This window comes from Triticum dicoccoides, chromosome 1A (assembly GCF_002162155.2).
Source record: "Triticum dicoccoides isolate Atlit2015 ecotype Zavitan chromosome 1A, WEW_v2.0, whole genome shotgun sequence".
Classification (NCBI taxonomy): Eukaryota; Viridiplantae; Streptophyta; class Magnoliopsida; order Poales; family Poaceae; genus Triticum; species Triticum dicoccoides.
The window spans coordinates 478782464-478797447 of record NC_041380.1 but is presented as its reverse complement, the minus strand read 5'-3'; positions in this window follow the sequence as shown (position 1 = coordinate 478797447).

The window sequence follows — 14984 nt, the reverse complement described above, 5'->3', positions numbered from 1 at the left end:
GAGGGGGGGGGGCTTGCCTTGCTCTTTGGTTGGCTAACGATCAACCACCTTCTCATGTCAAGTGTGTTCTCCCAGGATGTTTGGTATCTAGCACCTTGTGCCTACGATCGTGTGACAAGAGAGTGGAGTTGGTGATTCGATGCTTGCCAACTTAGGGGTCGTTCGGAAACTCTCCATTCCTAACTCCGCTGTGGGAGCGGAGCGACATCTTGTGTAATTTGGGAGAGCAGCCAAATGGGCGCTCCGCCCGCTCCGCTCCCTGGCGAAGGAGCGGAGTATTACCGAACACGGCCTTAAAGAGGTGGCCCACTTTGGGTGAGTGATAGTCAAGGACACCCTGAAAGTCCATATGGGTTAAGCAGATCATGGCTTCATGTCTGACCCACACTCTAGGAGATACCTTGCAAGTACACATGTATTCAATCATGGCAAGCCTATCCAACTTGACGGAAGAAGAGACCACATCCACGAAAGACGTTGAGTCTAGCACCACCTCTCCACCCTGATAAAAGAAAACCAAGACCAAATACAAGAGGACCATTTTTTACAAGCCCCACAACCTTCCAGGATTTAGACAAGACATTACCTGTAGATACAAACCAATCTCACCTAGTTTCGTTCATCATAGCTCGTCGAGTTGCCTATTAACTCGTTGGATCCTCTGTTTGTAACCAAGATTGTATACTGTCCGGGACATAATATCAATCAAGGTAGGAGTAGGGATATTAGCAGCGCAAGGGAGCCCGAATCTAAGTAATTATGTCTTGAAGTCCATGATGCTATGAGCTAATGTTCCAGCTACTAAAGAAATCACTTCGACTACCATACCGTTGTAAGCCACTAATGAAAGAGAACTGCTATACAGACGACATTCACAGACGATTTCAGCACGACACTCCATCTCACACCATCCATTCAAGACGCCAATGTACAGAAAGTTGTTGGATTTGGCATCGGCTCAGCATCGTGCAAGCAAATGTCGTCTGTGAAGTAGTTTCGCTAATGAAATTACCCACGATTTTTTTTATGATTCTATGCTCCCGGCGCCTATTGTGGCTTGAGAGAAACATGGGGGTTTTCAAAGGGCAAAAACCCCACATGCGTCAGCAGTTGATGGGATTAAAAGACCAATGTCGCAATTGAAAACTTGCACGTGGAGGAGTGCATATCTGGTGCTCCAGGAGAGCTTGTAGGCTCCCATGCTACGGGAGCATCTGGGCCGTTGGATCTCCGATCCAACGGTCTCCTATAGAGTTATTGACAAATTGCAAAGAAACCTTGAGGAGTCACCTAATTACGCAAAGTCCCAAATCTCTTCAGACGACCATTGGTTTTTTTAACATAGTACAGACGCAAGCGCTTATACATACGCGCGTACACTCATCCATATAAACGCACACACGCACACCCTACCTCTATGAGCACCTTTGAGAGACTGAGCCGACATATCATCTTGAGATTTACGAAGTTACCGTAGGTGCCTCGTCGTTGACGGGAACGTCTCCTCCCACTGGAAGCGCGTCGCCGGAAATCCTGAAATAAATCCAAAAATAATGCAAGCATCATGACTTGAACCCTGGTTGGCTAAGGATATCACTGTCCCTCTAACCATCCAACCACAGATTGTTTCGCACTTAATATATATAAAGGCACGCAAATCTCGTGCAAGCCCTAAAAAATAGATAAATAACTTAAAATAAGACTATCAGATTAACAGAAGCGCCTTCAGACATACTGCTCCTTCTATTTTTATTTACTCCGCATATTAGTTTTGACTAAAGTCAAACTTTATAAAGTTTGACCAAATTTGTAAAAAACAATATGAACATTTACAGTAACAAATTTATATGATGTGAAAATATATGCAATGATGAATTCAATGATACATATTTGGTGGTGTATTTGTTAATATGTTTTTCCACAAATTTGTCAAACGTATATAAAGTTTGACTTTAAACAAACCTAAAATGCGGAGTAAAAAAAACAGAGGGAATAAAATTTACTTGGCCGCGCTGCGGTATATCCGGTTTTAGGAACAGGGATGGGCAAACTATCCCATGGCGTGATGTGCAGAGGGTAGCATGGTGACTGGTGACAGATGTTAACTTTGGATTGGCTGCTAAACTCTCAGGAGTAGTTTCTATCTAGTCGGCGGGTCGCTCCCGCGCGTAGTACGTCGATGTGGAGAGCTCCTCTGCCTGACCAGCCAAACATCTCGCGTAACGTGTCCATGGTCGGCAGCGTGTAGATATGAACTGCAGGACTACCTGTCACCCGTCGAGTGACAAGTGTAACGACCTTCAACTGCACAAAGCAGGGACGGAAACTTGGTTTCTCTCGAGCTCTCTGTCGTGCTCGGAACCGACCACGCGACGCAGTGGTGTATGCACGTTGGCGTTCATCTGCTGCAAGGGATGGGCTGGCCGAGCAAGGAAAACGAGTGTTTGCTGGTTTAGATTTATTATTTTTACACTCTGGTGGACCAGCTTCCCCGACGAGAAAAACAGTACCTGCCAGACCAGATCTTGCTCAGTATGAACCTTGGCCCAGTTTTAGATGACAGGCTTTAGAGCAACTCCAGCAGCAGACCCCGCAAAACGCTCCGGTCCGTAAAATAACCGTCAAATTGCGGGTCGGGGCCAGAAATCTGTACGAGCAGACCCCGCATCCCGACCCGGCCCGCAAATTTTTTTGCGAAGCACGGCAAATCCTCTTCCCCAACCTCTATCTTCACGGGCTAGGAGGCTGACCCGAGCTCAACCCCTATTCCGCGCGAGATTTGGCGGGAGGGACATTTCCGCGTGGCCCTTCCCGCTCCCCGCACCCTTCGTCACCATTGCCCCCACTCCGCAAGCTCCGGCTGCTTCTTCCCGGCCGTCCCTCGCCGCCATGGACGACCCCATGATGTCCCCCGTCACCGTTGAGGTCGTGCACGACCCTTCCCCTCGGGCGGATCTCATCGCCGGCCATGTTGGCCCCGCCGCCGTCGCCCAAGCCCACGCCGCACCTGCCCGCAAGCGGCAGGGCAACGTGGTCGTGTAGGGCGGGAATCCGGCCGCCCCCGCCGCGATGGCCCGCACTCCGGGCGCCAACGCGGCAGCGCGATCCCGGCCGGCGGCGGAGAAGGTCGGCAAGATCGCGGGCATAAAGCGAAGGAAGGTTCCGGCTTCAAAGTGAAGGAAATATGCCCTAGAGGCAATAATAAAGTTATTATTTATTTCCTTATATCATGATAAATGTTTATTATTCATGCTAGAATTGTATTAACCGGAAACATAATACATGTGTGAATACATAGACAAACAGTATGTCACTAGTATGCTTCTACCTGACTAGCTCGTTGAATCAAAGATGGTTAAGTTTCCTAGCCATAGACATGAGTTGTCATTTGATTAACGGGATCACATCATTAGAGAATGATGTGATTGACTTGACCCATTCCGTTAGCATAGCACTTGATCGTTTAGTTTGTTGTTATTGCTTTCTTCATGACTTATACATGTTCCTATGACTATGAGATTATGCAACTCCCGTTTACCGGAGGAACACTTTGTGTGCTACCAAACATCACAATGTAACTGGGTGATTACAAAGGTGCTATACAGGTGTCTCCGAAGGTACTTGTTGGGTTGGCGTATTTCGAGATTATGATTTGTCACTCCGAGTGTCGGAGAGGTATCTCTGGGCCCACTCGGTAATGCACATCACTATAAGCCTTGCAAGCATTGCAACTAATGAGTTGGTTGCGGGATGATGTGTTACGGAACGAGTAAAGAGACTTGCCGGTAACGAGATTGAACTAGGTATTGAGATACCGACGATCGTATCTCGGGCAAATAACATACCGATGACAAAGGGAACAATGTATGTTGTTATGCGGTTTGACCGATAAAGATCTTCGTAGAATATGTAGGAGCCAATATGAGCATCCAGGTTCCGCTATTGGTTATTGACCGGAGACGTGTCTCGGTCATGTCTACATAGTTCTCGAACCCGTAGGGTCCGCACGCTTAAAGTTCGATGACGGTTATTTTATGAGTTTATGTGTTTTAATATACCGAAGGAGTTCGGAGTCCCGGATGAGATCGGGGACATGACGAGGAGTCTCGAAATGGCTGAGACGTAAAGATCGATATATTGGACGACTATATTCGGACATCGGAAAGGTTTCGAGTGATTCGGGTATTTTCGGGAGTATCGGGGAGTTACGGGAATTCGTATTGGGCCTTAATGGGTCATACGGGAAAGGAGAGAAAGGTCTCAAAGGGTGGCCGCACCCGTCCCCATGGGCTGGTCCGAATTGGACTAGGGGGGGGGGGGGCGCCCCCTTCCTTCCTTCTCCTTTTCCCTTCCCTTTCCTTCTCTCCTACTTCAACTACATGGAAGGGCTCCTAGATCTACTAGGAAAGGGGGAATCCTACTCCCGGTGGGAGTAGGACTCCCCTAGGGCGCGCCATAGAGAGGGCCAGCCCTCCCCCTCCTCCACTCCTTTATATACGGGGGCAGGGGGCACCCCAAAGACACAACAATTGATCTCTTGATCTCTTAGCCGTGAGCGGTGCCCCCCTCCACCATAATCCACCTCGGTCATATCGTAGTGGTGTTTAGGCGAAGTCCTGCGTCGGTAGAACATCATCATCGTCACCACGCCGTCGTGCTGATGAAACTCTCCCTCAACACTCGGCTGGATCGGAGTTCGAGGGACGTCATCGAGTTGAACGTGTGCAGAACTCGGAGGTGCCGTGCGTTCGGTACTTGATCGGTCGGATCGTGAAGATGTACGACTACATCAACCGCGTTGTGCTAACGCTTCTGCTTTTGGTCTACGAGGGTACGTGGACAACACTCTCCCCTCTTGTTGCTATGCATCACCATGATCTTGCATGTGCGTAGGATATTTTTGAAATTACTACGTTCCCCAACAGTGGCATCCGAGCCTGGTTTTATGCGTTGATGTAATATGCACGAGTAGAACACAAGTGAGTTGTGGGCGATATAAGTCATACTGCTTACCAGCATGTCACACTTTGGTTCGGCGGATTGTTGGATAAAGCGGCCCGGACCGACATTACGCGTACGCTTATGCGAGACTGGTTCTACCAACGTGCTTTGCACACAGGTGGCTGGCGGGTGTCAGTTTCTCCAACTTTAGTTGAACCGAGTGTGGCTACGCCCGGTCCTTCCGAAGGTTAAAACAACACCAACTTGACAAATTATCATTGTGGTTTTGATGCGTAGGTAAGAACGGTTCTTGCTCAGCCCGTAGCAGCCACGTAAAACTTGCAACAACAAAGTAGAGGACGTCTAACTTGTTTTTGCAGGGCATGTTGTGATGTGATATGGTCAAGACGTGATGAGATATAAGTTATTGTATGAGATGATCATGTTTTGTTGAAGTTATCGGCAACTGGCAAAAGCCTTATGGTTATCTCTCTATTGCATAAGATGCAAGCGCCAAATAATTGCTTTACTTTATCGCTATGTGATAGCAATAGTTGCAAGAGCAATTGTTGGCGAGACAACCATGTGATGACACATTGATATAGATCAAGATGATAGAGATCATGGTGTCATGCCGGTGACGATGGAGATCATGACGATGCTTTGGAGATGGAGATCAAAGGCACAAGATGATGATGGCCATATCATGTCACATATTATGATTGCATGTGATGTTTATCTTTTATACATCTTATTTTGCTTATTTCGGCGGTAGCTTTATAAGATAATCTCTCACTAAATTATCAAGGTATAAGTGTTCTCCCTGAGTATGCACCATTGCGAAAGTTCTTCGTGCTGAGACACCACGTGATGATCGGGTGTGATAGGCTCTACGTTCAAATACAACGGGTGCAAAACAGTTACACACACGGAATACTCAGGTTAAACTTGACGAGTCTAGCATATAACAGATATGGCCTCGGAACACGGAGACCGAAAGGTCGAGCGTGAATCATATAGTAGATATGATCAACATAGTGATGTTCACCATTGAAACTACTCCATCTCACGTGATGATCGGACATGGTTTAGTTGATATGGATCACATGATCACTTAAAAGATTAGAGGGATGTCTGTCTAAGTGGGAGTTCTTAAGTAATATTATTAATTAAACTTTAATTTATCATGAACCTAGTCCTGATAGTATTAGCATATCTATGTTGTAGATTAATAGCTCGCGATGTTGCTCCCAGTTTATTGTGTTCCTAGAGAAAAATTATGTTGAAAAATGTTAGTAGCAATGATGCGGATTGGATCCGTGATCTGAGGATTATCCTCATTGCTGCACAGAAGAATTATGTCTTTGATGCACCGCTAGGTGGCAGACCTATTGCAGGAGTAGAGGCAGACGTTATGAACGTTTGGCTAGTTCAATATGACGACTACTTGATAGTTTAGTGCACCATGCTTAACGGCTTAGAATCGGGACTTCAAAGACGTTTTGATGTCATGGACCATATGAGATGTTCCATGAGTTGAAGTTAATATTTCAAGCAAATACCCGAGTTAAGAGATATGAAGTCTCCAACAAGTTCTATAACTAAAAAGATGGAGGAGAATAGCTCAAGCAGTGAGCATGTGCTCAGATTGTCTGGGTACTACAATCGCTTGAATCAAGTGGGAGTTAATCTTCCAGATAAGATAGTGATTGACAGAATTCTCTAGTCACCATCACCAAGTTAGTAGAACTTCGTGATGAACTATGATATGCAAGGGATAACAGAAACGATTCCCAAGCTCTTCGTAATGCTGAAATCAACGAAGGTAGAAATCAAGAAAAATATCAAGTGTTGATGGTAGACAAGACCACTAGTTTCAAGAAAAGGGCAAAGGGAAGAAGGGGAACTTCAAGAAGAACGGCAAGCAAGTTGCTTCTCAAGTGAAGAAGCCCAAGTTTGGTCCTAGGCCTGAGAGTAAGTGCTTCTACTGCAAAGGGACTGGTCACTGGAAGCGGAACTGCCCCAAGTATTTGGCGGATAAGAAGGATGTCAAAGTAAACAAAGGTATATTTGATATACAGATTATTGATGTGTATTTTACTAGTGTTCGTAGCAACCCCTCGGTATTTGATACTGGTTCAGTTGCTAAGAGTAGTAACTCGAAATGGGAGTGGTAGAATGAACAGAGACTAGTTAAGGGTGAAGTGACGATGTGTGTTGGAAGTGGTTCCAAGATTGATATGATCATCATCGCACACTCCCTATACTTTTGGGATTAGTGTTGAACCTAAATAAGTGTTATTTGGTGTTTGCGTTGAGCATGAATATGATTTGATCATGTTTATTGCAATACGGTTATTCATTTAAGTAAGAGAATAAATTGTTGTTCTGTTTGCATGAATAAAACCTTATATGGTTATACACCCAATGAAAATGGTTCGTTGGATCTCGATCGTAGTGATACACATATTCATAATATTGAAACCAAAAGATGCAAAGTTAATAATGATAGTGCAACTTATTTGTGGCACTGCCGTTTAGGTCATATTGGTGTAAAGCGCATGAAGAAACTCCATGCTGATGGACTTTTGGAATCACTTGATGCTTGCGAACCATGCCTCATGGGCAAGATGACTAAGACTCCGTTCTCCGGAGCAATGGAGCGAGCAACTGACTTATTGAAAATAATACATACTGATGTATGCGGTCCGATGAGTGTTAAGACTCACGGCAAGTATCGTTATTTTCTGACCTTCACAAATGATTTGAGCAGATATGGGTATATCTACATAATGAAACACAAGTCTGAAACATTTGAAAAGTTCAAATAATTTCAGAGTGAAGTGGAGAATCATCGTAACAAGAAAATAAAAGTTTCTACGATATGATCGTAGAGGTAAAATATTTGAGTTAAGAGTTTGGCCTTCAGTTAAAACAATGTGAAATAGTTTCACTACTCACGCCACCTGGAACACCACAGTGTAATGGTGTGTCTAAACGTCATAACCGTACTTTATTGGATATGGTGCGATCTATGATGTCTCTTACCGATCTACCACTATCATTTTGGGGTTATGCATTAGAGACAGCTGCATTCACGTTAAATAGGGCACCATCTAAATCCGTTGAGACGACACAATATGAACTATGGTTTGGCAAGAAACCTAAACTGTCGTTTCTTAAAGTTTGAGGTTGCAATGCTTATGTGAAAAAGTTTCAACCTGATAAGCTCAAACCCAAATCGGAGAAGTGCGTCTTCATAGGATACCCAAAAGAAAATGTTGGGTACACCTTCTATCACAGATCCGAAGGCAAGATATTCGTTCCTGAGAATTGATCCTTTCTAGAGAAGGAGTTTATCTCAAAAGAAGTGAGTGGGAGGAAAATAGAACTTGATGAGGTAACTGTACCTTCTCCCTTATTGGAAAGTAGTTCATCACAGAAATATGTTCCTGTGACTACTACACCAATTAGCGAGGAAGCTAATGATGATGATCATGTGACTTCAGATCAAGTTGCTACCGAACCTCTTAGGTAAACCAGAGTGAGATCCGCACCAGAGTGGTACGGTAATCCTGTTCTGGAGGTCATGTTACTTGACCATGACGAGCCTATGAACTATGAGGAAGCGATGATGAGCCCAGATTCCGCAAAATGGCTTGAGGCCATGGAATCTGAGATGAGATCCATGTATGAGAACAAAGTATGGACTTTGATTGACTTGCCCATTGATCGGCGAGCCATTGAGATTAAATGGATCTTCAAGAGGAAGACGGACGCTGATAGTAGTGTTACTATCTACAAAGCTAGAATTGTCGCAAAAAGGTTTTCGACAAGTTCAAGATATTGACTACGATGAGAGTTTCTTACTCGTATCTATGCTTAAGTCTGTCCGAATCATGTTAGCAATTGCCGCATTTTATGAAATCTGGCAAATGGATAAACAAAACTGCATTCCTTAATGGATTTATTAAAGAAGAGTTGTATATAATGAAACCAGAAGGTTTTGTCAGTCCTAAAGGTACTAACAAAGTATGCAAGCTCCAGCGATCCATCTATGGACTGATGCAAGCATCTCGGAGTTGGAATATACACGTTGATAAGTTGATCAAAGCATATAGTTTTATACAGACTTGTGGTGAAGCCTGTATTTACAAGAAAGTGAGTGGGAGCACTACAACATTTCTGATAAGTATATGTGAATGACATATTGTTGATCGGGGATAATGTAGAATTATTCTGCAAAGCATAAAGGAATGTTTGAAAGGAGTTTTTCAAAGAAAGTCCTCGGTGAAGCTGCTTACATATTGAGCATCAAGATCTATAGAGATAGATCAAGACGCTTGATAAGTTTTTCAATGAGTACATACCTTGAAAAGATTTTGAAGTAGTTCAAAATGGAACACTCAAAGAAGGAGTTCTTGCCTGTGTTACAAGGTGTGAAGTTGAGTAAGACTCAAAACCCGACCACGGCAGAAGATAGAGAGAGAATGAAAGTCATTCCCTATGCCTCAGCCATAGGTTCTATAAAGTATGTCATGCTGTGTACCAGACCTATTGTATACCCTGCCCTGAGTTTGGCAAGGGAGTACAATAGTGATCTATGAGTAGATCACTGGACATTGGTCAAAATTATCCTTAGTGGAATAAGGATATGTTTCTCGATTATGGAGGTGACAAAAGGTTCGTCGTAAAGGGTTACGTCAATGCAAGTTTTGACACTGATCCGGATGACTCAAAGTCTCAATCTGGATACATATTGAAAGTGGGAGCAATTAGCTAGAGTAGCTCCGTGCAGAGCATTGTTGACATAGAAATTTGCAAAATACATACGGATCTGAATGTAGCAGACCCGTTGACTAAACTTCCCTCACAAGCAAAACATGATCACACCTTAGTACTCTTTGGGTAATAATCACATAGCGATGTGAACTAGATTATTGACTCTAGTAAACCCTTTGGGTGTTGGTCATATGACGATGTGAACTATGGGTGTTAATCACATGGTGATGTGAACTATTGATGTTAAATCACATGGCGATGTGAACTAGATTATTGAGTCTAGTGCAAGTGGGAGACTGAAGGAAATATGCCCTAGAGGCAATAATAAAGTTATTATTTATTTCCTTATATCATGACAAATGTTTATTATTCATGCTAGAATTGTATTAACCGGAAACATAATACATGTGTGAATACATAGACAAACAATATGTCACTAGTATGCTTCTACCTGACTAGCTCGTTGAATCAAAGATGGTTAAGTTTCCTAGCCATAGACATGAGTTGTCATTTGATTAACGGGATCACATCATTAGAGAATGATGTGATTGACTTGACCCATTCCGTTAGCATAGCACTTGATCGTTTAGTTTGTTGTTATTGCTTTCTTCATGACTTATACATGTTCCTATGACTATGAGATTATGCAACTCCCATTTACCGAAGGAACACTTTGTGTGCTACCAAACGTCACAACGTAACTGGGTGATTGCAAAGGTGCTCTACAGGTGTCTCCGAAGGTACTTGTTGGGTTGGCGTATTTCGAGATTATGATTTGTCACTCCGATTGTCGAAGAGGTATCTCTGGGCCCACTCGGTAATGCACATCACTATAAGCATTGCAACTAATGAGTTAGTCGCGGGATGATGTGTTACGGAACGAGTAAAGAGACTTGCCGGTAACGAGATTGAACTAGGTATTGAGATACCGACGATCGAATCTCGGGCAAGTAACATACCGATGACAAAGGGAACAACGTATGTTGTTATGCGGTTTGACCGATAAAGACCTTCGTAGAATATGTAGGAGCCAATATGAGCATCTAGGTTCCGCTATTGGTTATTGACCGGAGACGTGTCTCGGTCATGTATACATAGTTCTCGAACCCGTAGGGTCTGCACGCTTAAAGTTCGATGACGGTTATATTATGAGTTTATGTGTTTTGATGTACCGAAGGAGTTCGGAGTCCCGTATGAGATCGGGGACATGACGAGGAGTCTCGAAATGGTCAAGACGTAAAGATCGATATATTGGACGACTATATTCGGACATCGGAAAGGTTCCGAGTGATTCGGGTATTTTCGGGAGTACCGGGGAGTTACGGGAATTCGTATTGGGCCTTAATGGGCCATACGGGAAAGGAGAGAAAGGCCTCAAAGGGTGGCCACACCCCTCCCCATGGGCTGGTCCGAATTGGACTAGGGAGGGGGTCGCCCCCTTCCTTCCTTCTCCTTTTCCCTTCCCTTTCCTTCCCTCCTACTCCAACTACATGGAAGGGCTCCTAGTTCTACTAGGAAAGGGGGAATCCTACTCCCGGTGGGAGTAGGACTCCCCTAGGGCGCGCCATAGAGAGGGCCGGCCCTCCCCCTCCTCCACTCCTTTTTATACGGGGGCAGGGGGCACCCCAAAGACACAACAATTGATCGCTTGATCTCTTAGCCGTGTGCGGTGTCCCCCTCCATCATAATCCACCTCGGTCATATCATAGTGGTGCTTAGGCGAAGCCCTGCGTCGGTAGAACATCATCATCATCACCACGCCGTCGTGCTGACGAAACTCTCCTTCAACACTCGGCTAGATCGGAGTTTGAGGGACGTCATCGAGTTGAACGAGTGCAGAACTCGGAGGTGCCGTGCATTCGGTACTTGATCGGTCGGATCGTGAAGATGTACGACTACATCAACCGCGTTGTGCTAACGCTTCCGCTTTTGGTCTACGAGGGTACGTGGACAACACTCTCCCCTCTCGTTGCTATGCATCACCATGATCTTGCGTGTGCGTAGGATATTTTTGAAATTACTACGTTTCCCAACACAAAGAAGCCACCTTCTTCAACCTCTCGCTCCATCCCGCCGCAAGGAGGTGCTCCGGCGATGCCGCTCCACGGTGCCGCTCCCCCTGCGAGCGAGGTGTTCGACGAAATGGCCGGAAGGTATGCGTCTTCGGTCTTGGCGATTCCCTTTCATTTTTCGTCATTATTCTCGATAGCGCGTGACTTGTTATCGTTCGCTATAGCGGTGGTTCGAACAATGCAACAACCGAGTTCGTGAATTTGTTGGACACAAACACGGTTGACATTGATCAAGCCCCTTTCGAACCATTCGACTATAATGAAACGGAGGGCGACGTGGATGATCATGGTTGTGCAGACGAATTGGAGATCGAAGCGGAAGCATTTGAGCAATCACAAGCAAAATCTGGGAAAAGCATAAGATCGAAGAACTACACGCTCTTGGAAGATCAAGCTTTGATTCAAGCATGGAATGCGGTGTCTCTTGATGCATGCACGTGTACTTCTCAAACTTCCAAGAGATATTGGCAAACGATCAAAGATCAATACTTCCGCATTATGGCAAAGCATCCCAATAGGACTCCACGCACATTTCGGTCGCTTCAAGGGCGTTGGGAGAATATCAAGCCTATGTGCAGCTTGCTTGGAGCAAGTACGCAATGCACCTCCAAGTGGCACCGTGGAGTCCGACTATGTGAGTTTGTTTTGCCTTTGTTGAAATTGTGCATCATCATATTGCATCATGGGAAATGATTGGATCACTTTGTTCACATTGTGTAGGACAAGATTGCTCAACATAGATACAAGGACATGGAAGCTTCGGAAGGCAAAATTTTCAAACTAGAGCATTGTTGGGAGTTGCTCCAAAAGTGCGAGAAGTGGAAGTTGATTGACAAAGAATCCCCACCAAAGAGAGGCTCACTTACAAACATGGATGAAGATGAGGATGATGATGGCCCAAGAAATTTGCACAAGCCCGATGGCGACAAGAAGACCAAGGAGAAGATGAAGAGAGAGCAAGAAGCATCAAGCTTGAGGGAGAAGATTGATGCCATGGTGCAATCCAATGAGTCGATGTTGTTGAAATCGTTGGATATTAAGAAAGAGTTGGCCGAGAAGAAGGCGAAGGAGAAGCAAGAAAAGTGGCAGTTGCTCAAGGAAAAGGGGCTGCGCAAAGCTAGCATCGAGGAGAGAAGAGCACGCGCCGCCGAAAACAAATCTATGTCCATGTTGCTCGCCGAAGAGAACAAGATCATGTCAATAAACCGCAATGACATGGACGACCTCACCAAAACATGGCATGATATGGCAAGGAGAGAAATCTTGAAGAGAAGAATGGTGGCGTCGGCCGGTCCGTGCTACAGTTCCAGTGATGTTTTCTCTGCTCCATATGGTGGCAATATGGATGATTTCGATGCGGGAGTTGGAACAAGCGCCGGAGGTGGATTCGATGGCGCCGATGAACTCCAAGGTGGACTCAATGGCGCGGAGTGAAGATCGATCGAGATGATGCCGGACATGGGCGCAAACCTTTTGCACGGCCCTCTTTTGCGTTAGTCGTAATGAACTTGCCTTCTATTTGCGCGTAAAACTGTTTATGTCGTTTGAATTTGAACTTGTTTGTGAAATCCTATGTCAAATGCGAGATTTGCAGTTTATCTATTTGCGGGTCATCACGGTGGTGTCCGAGCAGAACCCGCATAGTCGACCCGTAAAAAGCATATTCTGTGAATATTTTTTTACGGATCCGTTTGAGGGGTCTGCATCTGTGCCAGCACGCGCCGGCCCGCAAAAGCGGTTTTGCGTGAACTGCAAACGAGTTTTATGGGCTGGCGGGATGCAGGGTCTGCTAGAGTTGCTTTTACAACAAAATGTGAACATTCGTATGCAAGGGAAAAGATGAAATTATAACCATAAAAAATCATTGAACAACATAAATCTCTAGGTACCTTGTAAATATGCAAACTCTAAATGCATTTATCTCTTGTGTTTCACGTTGAGATATAAACAATTACATCTATTGGTGAATATATCAGCTCTCACATTTCTACCATATCTTGTAGAGAAAATTCCTTATTTGACACTATCTTAAAATTTGCTTCCTTATTTGATATTGAAAAAAAATCTTCCCTATTTGACACAAGTTCTAAATTTTATTCCCTATATGACATTTCCATTCATTTTGAGCCTAAATGACATCTGAAAAGACTCTTTTGCCCCTCATGTGGTATGTGTGTGGGGGGGGGGGGCAATAGCGCACACATGCAGCACCAGTGCGAGGGCAGGAGCACACACGCAGCAACACATACACATGCACCAACACACACGCGCACGTGCACACACACAGCAACACACATGCACACGCACACACACGCACGCACGCAGCACACACACACACACATACACACACGCAGCAACAACAGCACACACGCAAGCAGCACATAGGCACGCAACACACACGCATGCAGCACACACACACACACGCAGCAACAGCAGCACACACGTAGGCAGCACATAGGCACGCAACAGCACACGCGCGCGCGCACATACACACGCAGTAGCAAACACACGCAGCGGCACACATGCAGCAGCAGCACACACGCAACAGCACACGCGCGCGCACACACATACCGCATGAGGGGCAAAATCGTTTTTTCAGGTGTCATTTAGGCTCAAAATGGACGAAAGTGTCGTATAGGAATAAAATTTAGGACTAGTGTCAAATAGGGAAGAAAAACTTTTTCAGTGTCAAATAAGGAACCAAATTTTAAGACAGTATCAAATAAGGAATTTTCTCTATCTTGTACTAGTGAATTCTTCATAATTTCTCGTACCTTGGGAGACGAATCATTTTTTCAAACCTTAGTGCATCTTTGATTCACGGGATTTTCATACAAAATTTGGAGGGTTGAAATCCTTAGGAAGTTTTTCCATCCTGGCTGTTTGAATCATATGATCAGATCATACAGAGTTTTTTTCTATAGGATTTCATACATTACGTTCCAAAGGAAATTTCACATTCACACATACCTCTTGGATAGAATCCTTTCATTTTTAGTGGTGCAATCAAACAATCCTCGATGCAAATGCAATCTTGTAGGATTTCGTGTGGTCACAACATTGTAAGGGCTCACTTTATTCAAAGGAATTCCATGCATTTTTTTTAAGGATTTCGGTCCTTGGGAATCTGTCCTATGTAGGTTGTTGATTCACATGAATGTAATCCTTAGAAAAACTTTCTAAGGGCCG